We start from the raw sequence: 13,336 nt of genomic DNA, 5'->3' as shown, positions 1-13,336 counted from the left end.
ACCGTCTCCCACACCACCATGTGCACTACATTACATGACACTAGCATCTGCAGCAAAGCCCTGGAGTGGATCCGCTCCTTCCTCACAGGCCGAACCTAGAGAGTCAGGCTCCCACCACCTTTCACCTCAAAGCCAACAGAAACCAAATGTGGAGTTCCCCATGGCTCCTCCAAGAGCCCTACTCTCTTCAACGTCTACATGACCCCACTCGCCGCGATCGTCAGATACCTTGGGCTCAACATCGTCTCATATGCCGACGACACACAGCTCATTCTCTCCCTCACTGACGAACCATCAACAGCCAAAAAACTTACATAATGGAATGAAAGCTGTTGCCAACTGGAAGAGAGACAGCTGCCTCAAGCTCAACTTGGACAAGACGGAGCACCTCATCCTGGGGCCCACCACTACTACCTGGGACGACTCCTTGTGGCCCAGTGCCCTCGGAGCTGCCCCATCTACTAGCGACCATGCATGCAACCTCTGCATCATTCTTGACTCGTCACTGTCCATGGCCCGCCAAATCAATGGCATCTCATCCTACTGCTTCCACTCTCTCCGCCTGCTTCGGAAGATCTTCAAGTGGATACCCATCGACGCAAGAAGGACAGTCACCCAGGCAGTCGTCAGCAGTAAGCTCAACTATGGCAATGCATTCTATGCCGGAATCAACAAGAAATTCCAAACTAGACTCCTTAAAATACAGAACGCCGTGGCCAAACTGATCCTGGACATCCCCTGTTACAGCCACATCTCCGCCCACCTGAGAGACCTGTCTAAAAACGTATCACTTTCACACACGTACAAGGTCCTTCACAACATCAGACCAGACTACCTCAACCACCGCCTCTCCTTGTACACACCATCCAGGCAACTCCGTTCTGCTCAACTGGCCCTCACCACCATCCCCAGGATCGGTAAGAACACGGCTGGAGGAAATTCCTCCTCCTACCTCGCCAAGCAGACCTGGAACGCAATGCTGCTTCAACTCAGGCAGTCCCACTAGCTGGCTCAGTATAGGAAGGACCTCAAAACCTGCCTTTTGGACTTACCCGCGTCCCCTAGCTAGGGTCTTGTGATCCCCTGGGTGATAAGTCGAGCTTTATAAATGTTGATTGATTGATATAGTTAGCCCTACAGTGCATAACCACATGAAAAAACTTCAGAAAGTAATGCACTGCAACTATATATTTATCCCCCAGAGGGCATAGCACATTACACATTTTTAGGGCTAGCAGGCCTACTGCAATGTTATTGCAAACAAGACACTTAAAAAAGTTCCAGCCATGAGAGAGCTTAAAAAGACACAATGGTGGGTGTGGTTATTATTTTGGGTGCCCCACTAACCTAGTGTGGGGACACATAGATGATGTAGACAGACAGAGCATGTTGTTATGAAGGTTTTGGTGGTGGTCCATTGTCCTAGGACCACCACAGACTGAGTTATGAGCAACAAAGTGTTCTAAAGGTAATGGACTGCAAAGCATTATGCAGCGAGTTTCCCGAATGCAGAGAATATTGTAGTATAGGCTCTCCCGTATTTGTAAATTAGAAGTGTTTTTTGTGAAAGCTATGGCGTGTGAATGGTAGAGCAAAAAGAAATTACTCTGATTAGGTAAGAGTGTGAAAAAATTTGAAGTCTATTGGCAATCGCACAATAATCCATATAACAGGGTCAGTTTGCACGGCAGTAACAAAACCGCCACAAGTACAGGACATCAAAGGAAATCAAGGACATACTTAGCCACAAGGCATTTGTCCCGCCTTGTGGCTAAGTACCTATGGTACTTATACCTTATACCAGATCAAGGTTTCCCCTATTAGTGAAATGTTGACAGCGTCTAGAAGCCAGGCTCTATAGAGGTAGCTGTGGATGAGCAGCCAAGGCTTATCTAGGAGACATGCAAACCTTATGAAATACCACTGTAGTCACACAGCACTTACATACAAAAGTAAACACTCAGTGTTACAAAAATAAAGGTACTTTGAGTGACACAATTACCGAAAATACTAGATGGGCAATTACCCCAACAGGAGGTAAGTAAACACACTAAATAAGCACATAAGTAATAAGAAGTAGGCATAAATAGCAATAGAAAACAATGCAATAGCAATAGACAATAGTGACCTTAGGGGGTACCCAAACCATATACTAAAAAAATGGAATGCGAATGCAGGACCCCCACCCAGGAAAGTGGAATTGGTAGAGGGGAGCTGGAGGAACTAGGAAGCCCCAAAGGTAAGTACCACAGTGCCCTCATCAACCAGGAAGAAAGAGTAAGATACTGGATTTTCCCCAAACTACCAAAAGGACTGAAAATGAAGATAATGCAAAACCCAGACAAGACTACAAGAAACCAGTGGTGGATTCCTAGAGAGGAGGGCCTGAAAAAGAAGGGGACCAAGTCCAGAAGTCGCAGAAGTGTCCGTTGGTGGAAGGAGCCACTACCCACCCATCTGTGGTTGCAGGAGTTGGTTGACGGTAGGATGAAGAAGATCAGCAATGCAGCCCTGGAGTTGATGAAGAGCTCCTGGAGTATGCAGTCGACGTCCCACGCCAGATGGGAGATTGCAGTCTGTCTGTCACGTGGAAAGCCACCAACAAGCCTTTGCAAAGGCAAGAGTCGCTGTAGAGGAAAAGTGTAGCTGCCGGGGCCCAGCAAGGTCCATTGGGGGGGGGGGGGATTTGGGTGGCAAGTCTCAAGGGACACTTAGCAAGGTTGAGAGTCCACAGAAGAAAAGGCAGCCCCCACTGGAAGAGGACCTAGGAGTCACAGAGGAGCCCACGCAGCACAGCTGAAGGAGTGTCCCACTCTGCAGGAGAAGCCCGTGGAGGGCTGTGCGTTGTAGGAAGAGGGCTACACGGAGCATGAAAAATCCCTTGGAGGAGATGCCAACAAGCCTTGGTAGATGCAAGAGACGCGGTGCATGGGGGCACTGTCCTGCGTGGGAAGGCAAGGGCTTACCTCCACCATAGTTGGATAGCTGGCAGAGATGACCAAGGGGACTACTCCAGACCGTCACCCGTGATGCAGGATACACGCAGCTCAGGATGAGAGGAGATCCATGCAGCCGGTCGTTGTTGCAGTTGGTGCCTGCAGATGCAGGGGAGTGACTCCTTCACTCCAAGGGAGATTCCTTCTTCCTTCTTGTGCCGATTGAAGACTTTCCGCTTCAGAGGATGCGCCGCCAGGGAAATGTTGCGGAAGCTAGAAGGAGCCGGGAAAACAATGTTGCAAGCAGAGTCTTCATCATGGATGCAGATTGTCAGTTCCTGGAGGGTCCAGTCGCAGTTCCAGTGGCCAGAATTTGAAGTAGATGTTGCAGAGGAGTCCTGCTGGAATCTTGCAAGACAAATCTGAGGACCTGCCCAAGAGGGAGACCCTAAATAGCCCTAAAAGGGTGATTGGTAAACTAGATGTCACCTGACTGACCTGGCCCCTCAGATGCTCCCACAGGCCTCTGCCCACCTTGGTTTCAAGATGGCAGAATGAAAAGACCCTCTAGATGAGCTCTGGGCACCACCCCTGGGGTGGCGGTAGACAGGAGAGTGGTAACTCCCCTTTCCATTGTCCAGTTTCATGCAAGAGCAGGGACTGGAGATCCCTGAACTGATGCAGACTGGTTTATGCAAGGAGGGCACCAAATGTGCCCTTCAAAGCATACCAGTGGCTTGCGGAGGCTACCCCTCCCAAGCCATTTAAGACCTATTTCAAAAGGGAGCGGGTGTACCCCCCTGTCCCAAAGGAAATCCTTTGTTCTACCTTCTCGGGCTTGAGCTGTTCAAGCAGCAGGAGGGCAGAAACCTGTCTGAGAGGTAGTAGCAGCTTGGGCTGCCCGGATACCCCCGAAGGCTGGTAGGAGCATTGCTGGGGGTACTCTAAGGAGCCCAGAGAGTGCATGGAATCATACCTCCAATACTGGCAACAGTATTGGGGTATGATTCCGACATGTTTGATACCAAACATGCCTATGTTCGGAGTTACCATTATGTAGCTGGACAAAGGTAGTGACCCATTGTAGGAAGTTGGCTCTGTATATACTATTTCAAAGTAATAAATAGTGTGCAAAGAGTCCAAGGGGTCTCCTTAGAGGTAAGACAGTGGCACCAATAGATCATTCTAATGCTCTATTTTGTGGTAGTGTGGTCGAGCAGTAGGCTTATCAGAGGGTAGTGTTAAGCATTTGTTATACACACACAAGCAATAAATGAGGAACACACACTCAAAGACTTACTCAGGCCAATAGGTTTTTATATAGAAAAATATATTTTCTAAGTTTATTTTAAGAACCACAGATTCAAGATTTGAAGTAAATACATAAAATGCAAGGTACACCACACAGTAAAGTTAGGAACTTCCAATTAGAGCAATATCATATACAGTCTTTGTTAAAATGGCAATAAGCTATTTTAAAAGGAGACAGTGCAAAAATCAACAGTTCTTGGGGGAGGTAAGTAAAGGTTAGTTTGTGAGGTAAGTAAGACACTTACAAGTCTCAGTTCCTGGGCATAGGCAGCCCACTGTTGGGGGTTCAAAGCAATCCCAAAGATACCACACCAGCAGCTCAGGGACGGACAGGTGCAGAGGTCAAAGAGGTGCCCAAAACACATAAGCGCCTATGGAGAACAGGGGTGCTCCGGTTCCAGTCTGCCAGCAGATAACTACCTGTGTCCTCGGGGGGCAGACCAGGGGGGGTTTGTAGAGCACGGGGGGACACAAGTAGGCACACAAAACACCCTCAGCCGCACAGGGGCGGCTGGGTGTAGTGTGCAAAGCAGGCGTCCGGTTTTTAATAGGATTCAATGGAGGGACCCGGGGGTCACTCTAGCGGTCAGACAGGCACAGGGGGGGCTTCTCGGGACAGCCACCACCTGGGCTAGGCAGAGGGTCACCTAGGGGTCACTCCTGCACTGTAGTTCAGTTCCTTTTGGTCCTGGGGGCTGCGGGTGCAATGCTTGGTCCAGGCGTCGGGTCCCTTGTTACAGGCAGTCGCGGTCAGGGTGAGCCACTGGATTCTCTCTGCAGGCGTCGCTGTGGGGTCCAGGGGGGTCGTCTCGGGTTACTCACGGGGTCGCAGTCGCCGGGGAGTCCTCCTTGTGGTGTTGGTTCTCTGGATCTCGAGCCGGGGGCATCGGGTGCAGAGTGTGAAGTCTCACACTTCCGGCGGGAAGAATGAGTTCTTTGGAAGTTGCTTCTTTGTTGCAAAGATGTAGCTGTTTTTTTAGCAGAGCCGCTGCTCACAGGAGTTTCTTGGTCCTGGGGGTCAGGGCAGTCCTCTGAGACTTCAGAGGTCGCTGGTCCCTGTTGGATGCATCGCTGGTGGCAGGTTTTTGACTCTGGAGACAGGCCGGTAGGGCTGGGGCCAAAGCAGTTGTTGTCGTCCGTTGTCTCTGCAGGCTTCTAGGTCAGCAGTCCTTCTTTGTAGTTCAGGTTGCAGGAATCTGATTTCCTGGGTTGCCCCTAAATACTAGATTTAGGGGTGTGATTAGGTCTGGGAGGGCAGTAGCCAATGGCCACTGTCCTGGAGGGTGGCTACACCCTCTTGGTGCCGCCTCCCTGTGGGGAGAGGGACACATCCCTAATCCTATTGGGGGGATCCTCCAAAACTAATATGGAGGATTTCTAAAGGCAGGGGTCACCTCAGCTCAGGACACCTTAGGGGCTGTCCTGGCTGGTGGGTGACTCCTTGTTTTTCTCATTATCTCCTCCAGCCTTGCCGCCAAAAGTGGGGGCAGTGGCCGGAGGGTCGGGCATCTCCACTAGCTGGGGTGCCCTGTGTAGCTGTAACAAGCCATTGAGGCTCACCGCAGGTGCAACAGTTCCTGCAGTGGGAGGTGAGAAGCACCTCCACCCAGTACAGGCTCTGCTCCTGGCCACCGAGTGACAAAGGCACTCTTCCCATGTCGCCAGCAACTTAGTTTGTGGCAGGCTGGCAGGAACTGGTCAGCCTACACTTTTAGTCGGATTGGTATTCAGGGGGCATCTCTAAGATGGGTGCATTTTACAATAAATTGCACACTGGCATCAGTGTGCATTTATTGTGCTGAGAAGTTTGATACCAAACTTCCCGGATTTCAGTGTAGCCATTATGGAACTGTGGAGTTTGTGTTTGACAAACTCCCAGACTCTTATGGCTACCCTGCACTTACAATGTCTAAGGTTTTGCTTAGACACTGTAGGGGCATAGTGCTCATGCACATATGCCCTCACCTGTGGTATAGTGCACCCTGCCTTAGGGCTGTAAGGCCTGATACCAGGGGTACCAGTTACATGGGACTTATCTGAGTGCCAGGGACGTGCTAATTGTGGAAGCAAAGTTACAGTTTAGGGAAAGAACACTGGTGCGAAGGCCTGGTTAGCAGGGTCCCAGCACTTTCAATCAAAACTTAGCATCAGCAAAGGCAAAACGTTAGGGGGTAACCATGCCAAGGATGCATTTCCTTACACCCCTGTTCAGTACACGCATAAAATGGTGTCCCTGCACTCACGAAGTTCAGGAAAATGAAGCTGGAGTTTGTGGGGGCACCTCTGCTCATGCAGGGGGGGCCCTCCCACACATGTACCTGCGCCCTGCCCTCTGGGCTAGGAAGACCTACCATAGGGGTGACTTATAGTGACCTGGTGTAGGGACCTGTAGTCAAAAGGGTGCATGCACCTTTTCATGCAGGCTGCAATGACAGACCTGCAGATACACTTTGCATGGGCTCCCCATGGGTGGCATAATACATGCTGCAGCCCATGGGGGACCCCTGGTGCTCCATTGCCCTGAGTACCTGGGTACCATATACTAGGGACTTACAAAGGGGCACCAGTATGCCAAATGTGGGGTGTGTGGTCCAAGCAACCACATTTGAAGGGAGACAGCAAAGTCACTGGGGTCCTGGTTAGCAGGATCACAGTGAGTACAGTCAAAACATACCGACAACAGGTAAAAGGTGGGGGTAACTATGCCAGAAAGAGGGTACTTTCCTATCCCCCCTTCATTGTCTAAGTGGAAATACTTGGAGAGTCCATCTGCATTGGAGTGGTTACTTCCCAGGTCTATGTTTCACTGTATAATTCATTCCCCGTAGGTATACAGACCACCTCAACAGTTTGGGATTTTCATCTGTTTTAACCATAGAAAAGGCTTGTGGTCTGTTTGAACAAGGAAGTGAGTGCCAAACAAGTATGGCCTCAGCTTCTTCAAAGCCCAAACCACAGCAGAGGCTTCCCTTTCTATGGTCGACCAACTCTTTTCCCTGGGGGTCCAACCTCTGCTTTTAAAAGCTACAGGCTGGTCCTGGCCCTCTGTATTAAGTTGTGCAAAACGGCTCCAACCCCTACATCAGAAGCATCTGTCTGGACTATGGACTGCTTGGAGTAGTCAGGGCTTCTTAAAATAGGTGCAGAGCACAAGACTGTTTAAGATCTTCAAAAGCTTTTTGGCAGCTTGCTGTCCATAAAACTTTGTTGCGTATTCTTTTTGAGGTGAGGTCATTAAGAGGGGCTACAATGGAGCCATAGTTCTTAATGAACCTCCTGTAATACCCAGTGATTCATAAAAAGGCTCACACCTGAGTAGTAGGGGGGAGTCCAATTCAAAATGGTTTAAATCTTCCCTGCAGTGGTTGAATCTGGCCTCCACCTACAGGTGGGCCCAAGTATACAACCTTCCCCTGCCATATCTGGCACTTAGAGGCCTTGATAGTGAGGCCTGCTTTCTGCAGAGCCTCCAAAACATTCCACAAGCGGACCAAGTGATCCTCCCAGGGGGAGCTAAAGACAGCTATATCATCTAGATAAGCTGCACTATAGGCCTCCAACCTTGGAGGACTGTATTTGCCAGCCTTTGAAATGTGGCATGTGCATTTTACAGACCAAAGGGCATCACAGTAAAGTGATCATGTCCGCCAGTGGTTGACAATGTAGTTTTGGGCTTAGCATAATTTGACAATTTAATCTGCCAGAAGCCATCAGTTAAACTGAATGTGCTTAGATACTTAGCATATCTACCCTAGGGATAGGATGAGCATTTGTTTTTGTTACAGTGTTGAGCCCTCTATATTCATCACAAAACCTAATTTCTCTATTTCCATTCTGGGAGTGAGGGTTTGGGACTAGAACCACTGGGCTAGCCCAGGGACTGTGTGAGTGCTCAATGTCTCCCAGGTCTAGCATCTTCTGAACTTCAGATTTGATGCAGTCTCTGAAATGGTCAGTTGCCTGCAAATTTTAAGGGCAAACTGTTCCCTGTCTCAATGGTGTGTTCACACCAAGTGGTTTGACCAGGTGTCAATGAGACCAGTTCTGAGAACTGTCCAAGGAGATTCCTCTAGTCTTCTTTGTGTGACTCAGAAAGGCAGCAACAAGGACTGCCCTATCAACTGAGCCATCAGTTGCAGAGAGGGAGAAGAGGTCAGGGAGAGGGTCACGCTCTTCTTCCTGTCCCTCATGAGTGGCCATGAGCAGGGTCATATCAGCCCTGTCATAGTAGGGCTTTAGGGGGTTCACATGAAGCACCCTGAGGGGGCTTCTGGGAGGGCCTAGGTCTACCAGGTAGGTAACCTCACCCTTGTTCTTGCTATTGTGTGGGGACCACTCCACTTGTTCTGGAGTGACCTAGGAGCCACAGGCTCCAGGACCCACACTTTCTGTCCTGGGTGGTATACAGTCAGTACAGCTTTCTGGTCATGCCATTGGTTTTGCAGCTCCTGGCTGGTCTGTAGGTTTTTAGTGCCCTTCTTAATATACTCAGCCATCCTTGCTCTTAGGCCAAGTACATAGTCCACTTTGTCTTGCTAGTGAAGCTTCAGAGGTTGGTCTGAGTCTTCTCTTACAAGAGCAAGAGGCCCCTAACAGGGTGCTTAAACAGAAGTTCAAATGGACTGTAGGCCACACCCTTCTGAGGGACCTCCCTGTAGGCGAAGAGGAGACATAGCAGTAGGACATCCCACCTACTCCTGAGTTTTTCAGAGAGTTCCATGATCATGCCTTTGAGAGTTTTTTTAAACCTCTGGTTTGGGGGTGGCAAGGGCTTGAGAATTTATAAATAATAGCACATTCCTTGCACATTGCTTTCAGGTATGCAGACATGAAGTTTGCACCTCTGTCTCACACCACCTCTTTAGGAAAACCCACTCTTGAAAATATTCCAAGAAGGGCTTTTGCCACTGCAGGAGCTGTAGTGGTCCTAAGAGGAATAGCTTCTGGGTATCTGGTGGCATGGTCCACCACCACCAGAATAAATCTGGCACAGAATTCATTAAGACTCTAGTTAGATAGCTCAGTCGGTTGAGAGTATGCTGCATAGGTAACACTGACTACAAGTCACACATTCTAACTGTTATAGGGCTGACTCAGCCTTTCATCAGTCTAAAGTGTGTAAAATAGGTAACACTGAGGTAATAGCCGCTGCTTAAAAGTCAAACACTTCAGTTTATTGGTTGGTGTATAAAAAAGGCTCGAGTGACCACAGGTTACAGATATACCATCACAGCTCCACCACTATCCCTCTGCTTCTAAATAGACCCCATGTGGTTGCCACATTGGAAGGTCACCTGCCTTAGAGCACTGCGTGTGCCACTGACACCTTCTAATAACGAGAGGGTAAAATGTGACTTCCTGTAATGCTCTGTGGCTCTAGGCTGCTTTCTTGATATCACCCATATTAGATTTCGCAGCCCCCGGCTCGCAGCCTCGGCTTACGATTTCTTAGCAGGCTCTCGGAGTATAGAAAGGTGGAGGGACTTGCAGAACCCCTCAAGTTTTGTTCCCAAATGGAGTCACTAGCACTTGAGTTTTCGGCACACCAGAGTCGAGCAGTCTGTCGATTTGCTTTTTGTCTTATTGGATAGTGGCTTCAGGTTAATTTATAATACTGTGGTGTAAATGCCAGCCCCCCTCCACCCAACAACAAAAGATAACTCCAATATGTGCACATCCTTACTTTGAATTTATCATTTATCAACCGCTTTGCTTATATTATAAAAAATGTTTTTTTTACCTTGTTTTGTTTATGTCTATGCTTTGCAGGGCATTACTTTTACAGAACATTTTTGCTCACAACTCAGCCTGTGGCGGTCCTAGGACAATAATTTAAAAATGCTCTGTCTACACCATCTCGGGGAGCCAACCCTAGGTTAGTGGGGAACACAAAATAATAACAAGTCCCATCAGTCTGTGTGCCACGTCCCTTAACACTGCATGCTATGTATGCAAGTCACCACAACAACCTGCCTTACAGTCCTAAGGCAGGGTGCATTATATTACATGTGAGGACACATCTGCAGTAGCGAATATGCCCCTACTATATCTTAGTTGATTCTTAGACATAATGAGTGAACACGGAAGCCATTTGGTGTTTGCACCTTATACCAGGTCCAGGAAACCCCTATTAGTTAGTGAACAGTGTGTAGGAAGCCAGGGCTCTCTAGTGATAGCTGTGGTGAGCAGCCAAGACTTATCTAGGAGGGGTGTAAAGTGCAAGCAATACCACAGTAGTCATAATAACTTATTTCACATGAAAGGAACCACACAGTATTGTAAAAATAAAGGTACTTTATTACAGTAACACTGAACTAGATTACATATAGGCAGCCCCTCAACTGGAGGTACGTACATACTATATATATATGACAAGTATTAGGAAAATAGAAGCCAGCCACTCTTAGTATGCAGATCTGCCTTCCCTCAGAAGGGAGATGCCGACCCCCCTGCCCCGGGCCCATTTGCCACCACAGCAGGTGGGAAATATTTTAGTCAGAGAGGTGTGTCCACCCCTCAGGTCAGTTCCACCCCTAAAGTGAGCTTCCTGTTGTGGACACAGCATTTAGAAATTTGCCATCTTGGTGACGGCAGAATTAGGAACTCTGGGAAAGTGGTCATATAGGGGTCGTAGTGACCCCAAGAGTAAGTAGCCCATTGGCTACTACCCTACTGTCCCCTAAACACCTGTAAATTCAGTATTTAGCCTCTGGCACCAGGAAATCAGAACCTGCCAACCTGAAGAAGAAGAAAGACACTCCAGAGACGCAAAAGGCAAGAACTGAAGACCAGTGACTGACTCAGAACCAACCCTGCCAGCGTGCCCGCTGACTTCGATAATTGCGAGACTGACACCTCATCCTCCAGCTGCTGCAACTTCCAAAAGCCCAGGAAGACTGCTAGTCTTCACCCCAGCACCACAAACCCTTGCAGAGTAGCAGAGTGGAGCTGTTCCCCTGCATCCCTGCAGGCACTCAAGAAACACTGAAGAGTTTCGGACTGCCAAACCCGATGCTGGACAGCACTACTGCACCCAAGCCTCCCAGTCCATGTTGAAGTGGGCCAACGATACCAGCGTCGTCCCCAGTCGGTCCAGAGACAAAGTCCATTGTGGGTTTTCCCACTACGACCTTCACACCAACACCTGCAGCCTCTTTGTGCAGGCCACCCCTCAACTGTGACCACTTCGGTTGACAGCAACCTGACAGTCCACTGCACCTAGACTCCCTGGACCGAGGAGAAGAGGACCAATGGTGCCCACATATCCCCAAGGCTCATGAGACTTGAGCCCACATATTTGTTAAGCTAGATTGGACCTCCAGTCCACGCCTGCAGCCTGCGTCAGCGGGCCTCCTCTATCGTAAACGCCACCGGCAACGGAAACCCGATGTTCCAAGAACCTTCTGTACCTGGACGCACTGGGCTGAGGAGAAGAGGACCACCAGTTTCCCTACGTCCCCGAGCATCTCAAGAACTGAGCCCACCTGGTGGTTCACCCTGACTGGTCTCCAATTATCACTAGCAGCATCGTTTCGCCCCGACTGATAACCATTGACTTAAACAGGGCGCCTAATGCTCAACTACACCACTACACCCGGCTGCCCCAGTTCCGCCCAAGGTGACAATTTGGTGTGGCCTAAGAACATGCCCTATACTCACCTTAAGTCTGGAAGATTGGTCCTGTAAGTTGCTGTAGGGTACCTGTTTGCCCTTATTTGTTTCCCTCCATAAGATAACAATTGCACTGCGTCGACTTTTCTAACCTGTGATAATTTCTAAAACATACTTACCTGATCGTATTGATTCTGGTGCCTAAACATATATAAAGATACTTGCTATTTTTGTAAAATGGTGTGCATGTCCTTATTGAGTTGCGTGTCTCATTTATTGACAGTGTGCCTATGGTAAATGCCTAACACTACACTAAGGCTACTCGACCACACTACCCCCCCAATAGATCAGCTTAAAATTGCTAGAGCAAGCCCCTATCCACTCATAAGGGAACCCCTGGACTCTTTGCACAGTATACCTCACTTTGGTATATTATATAAAGAGCCAGCTTCCTACACCGAGACAGCAGACACCGTCTGGATGCAGCACCAAAAGCTGCTTAAGATACTTTCAAGAACCGGACCACGTCAAATTCTGGATCCATGGGGGGACGGAGAAACTCCAAGGGCCCGGGTCTCAATGACAAACTATAGTCAGACACTTGAAGAGGTGAGATGCAAAGGCATTTGTATTGGTTATGTTCATATACACTGTAGGAAAGTGCCCCTTTGGACATGGTCACCCCCACGTTCTCCCAACTATTACTGAGGTATTTCGACTGAGATGCACTGGGTTCCTGCTAAACAGGTCTCCTCTGCCAGTGCTCTTACAATTGTACACAATTAACCTTGTTTAGGGTAACACACTTCAGTACTTCTAAGACCCCAGTAAATGGTACCCCAGATACCTAGGCCCAGGTATTGGAGAGGATCCCTAATGGCTAGAGCATGTATTGTGCCACCCTCAGAGGTCTCCTTAAAAAATTGCACAAGGCCTGCCACCGCCAACTGCATGACATGGTACAAGCCATGAGAGAAAACAAGAAATGCCACATACATTTTGTGCCATGCCACTCTCACTGCATCGAAGTGTATGTAAGTCACCCATACAGCAGGCCTTTGAGCCATAAGGCTGGGTGCATTATATTTTACTTTAGGACATGTCCGTATAAACAGATATGCCCCTGTGATGTCTAGTTCTATTACTAGATATTAAAAGTGAACAAGAAGGCCATCTTAAGGTATGTATGGGACTATGAGTTACCAAGCTACATAGTAGCTTCACTGAAACCTATGGTGTTTGGTATCAAACCTTAGAGATGCCCCCTGAAACCTACCAGACCCTTAGTGTGCTGGGTGGCTAGTATTGACCAGCCCGCCATCACAGACATGATTTGGACACCCTCGAGGTAAAAGCCTGCCCTCTCAGAAGCCAGAAATAATGTCTACTCTGGAGGACGATGTTATGACCTCATCCAGCAGGATGTCTAGTGAATCTGCATACCAAGGCTAGGGACTTTAAAGAGCCTACCACCTTTG

General features: G+C 48.7%; 1 protein-coding gene across 2 annotated transcripts in view; it reads right to left on the bottom strand.

Moving 5' to 3' along the window:
* The window catches only part of PLCG1 (phospholipase C gamma 1), a 775,517-nt gene that overhangs the window by 369,055 nt on the left and 393,126 nt on the right, over nt 1-13,336 (bottom strand). The gene's annotated exons all lie outside the window — the stretch shown is intronic.

The sequence above is a fragment of the Pleurodeles waltl genome, chromosome 7 (genome assembly GCF_031143425.1).
Source record: "Pleurodeles waltl isolate 20211129_DDA chromosome 7, aPleWal1.hap1.20221129, whole genome shotgun sequence".
In the NCBI taxonomy this organism is placed as follows: Eukaryota; Metazoa; Chordata; class Amphibia; order Caudata; family Salamandridae; genus Pleurodeles; species Pleurodeles waltl.
This window is presented reverse-complemented; position numbering and strand designations above follow the sequence as displayed.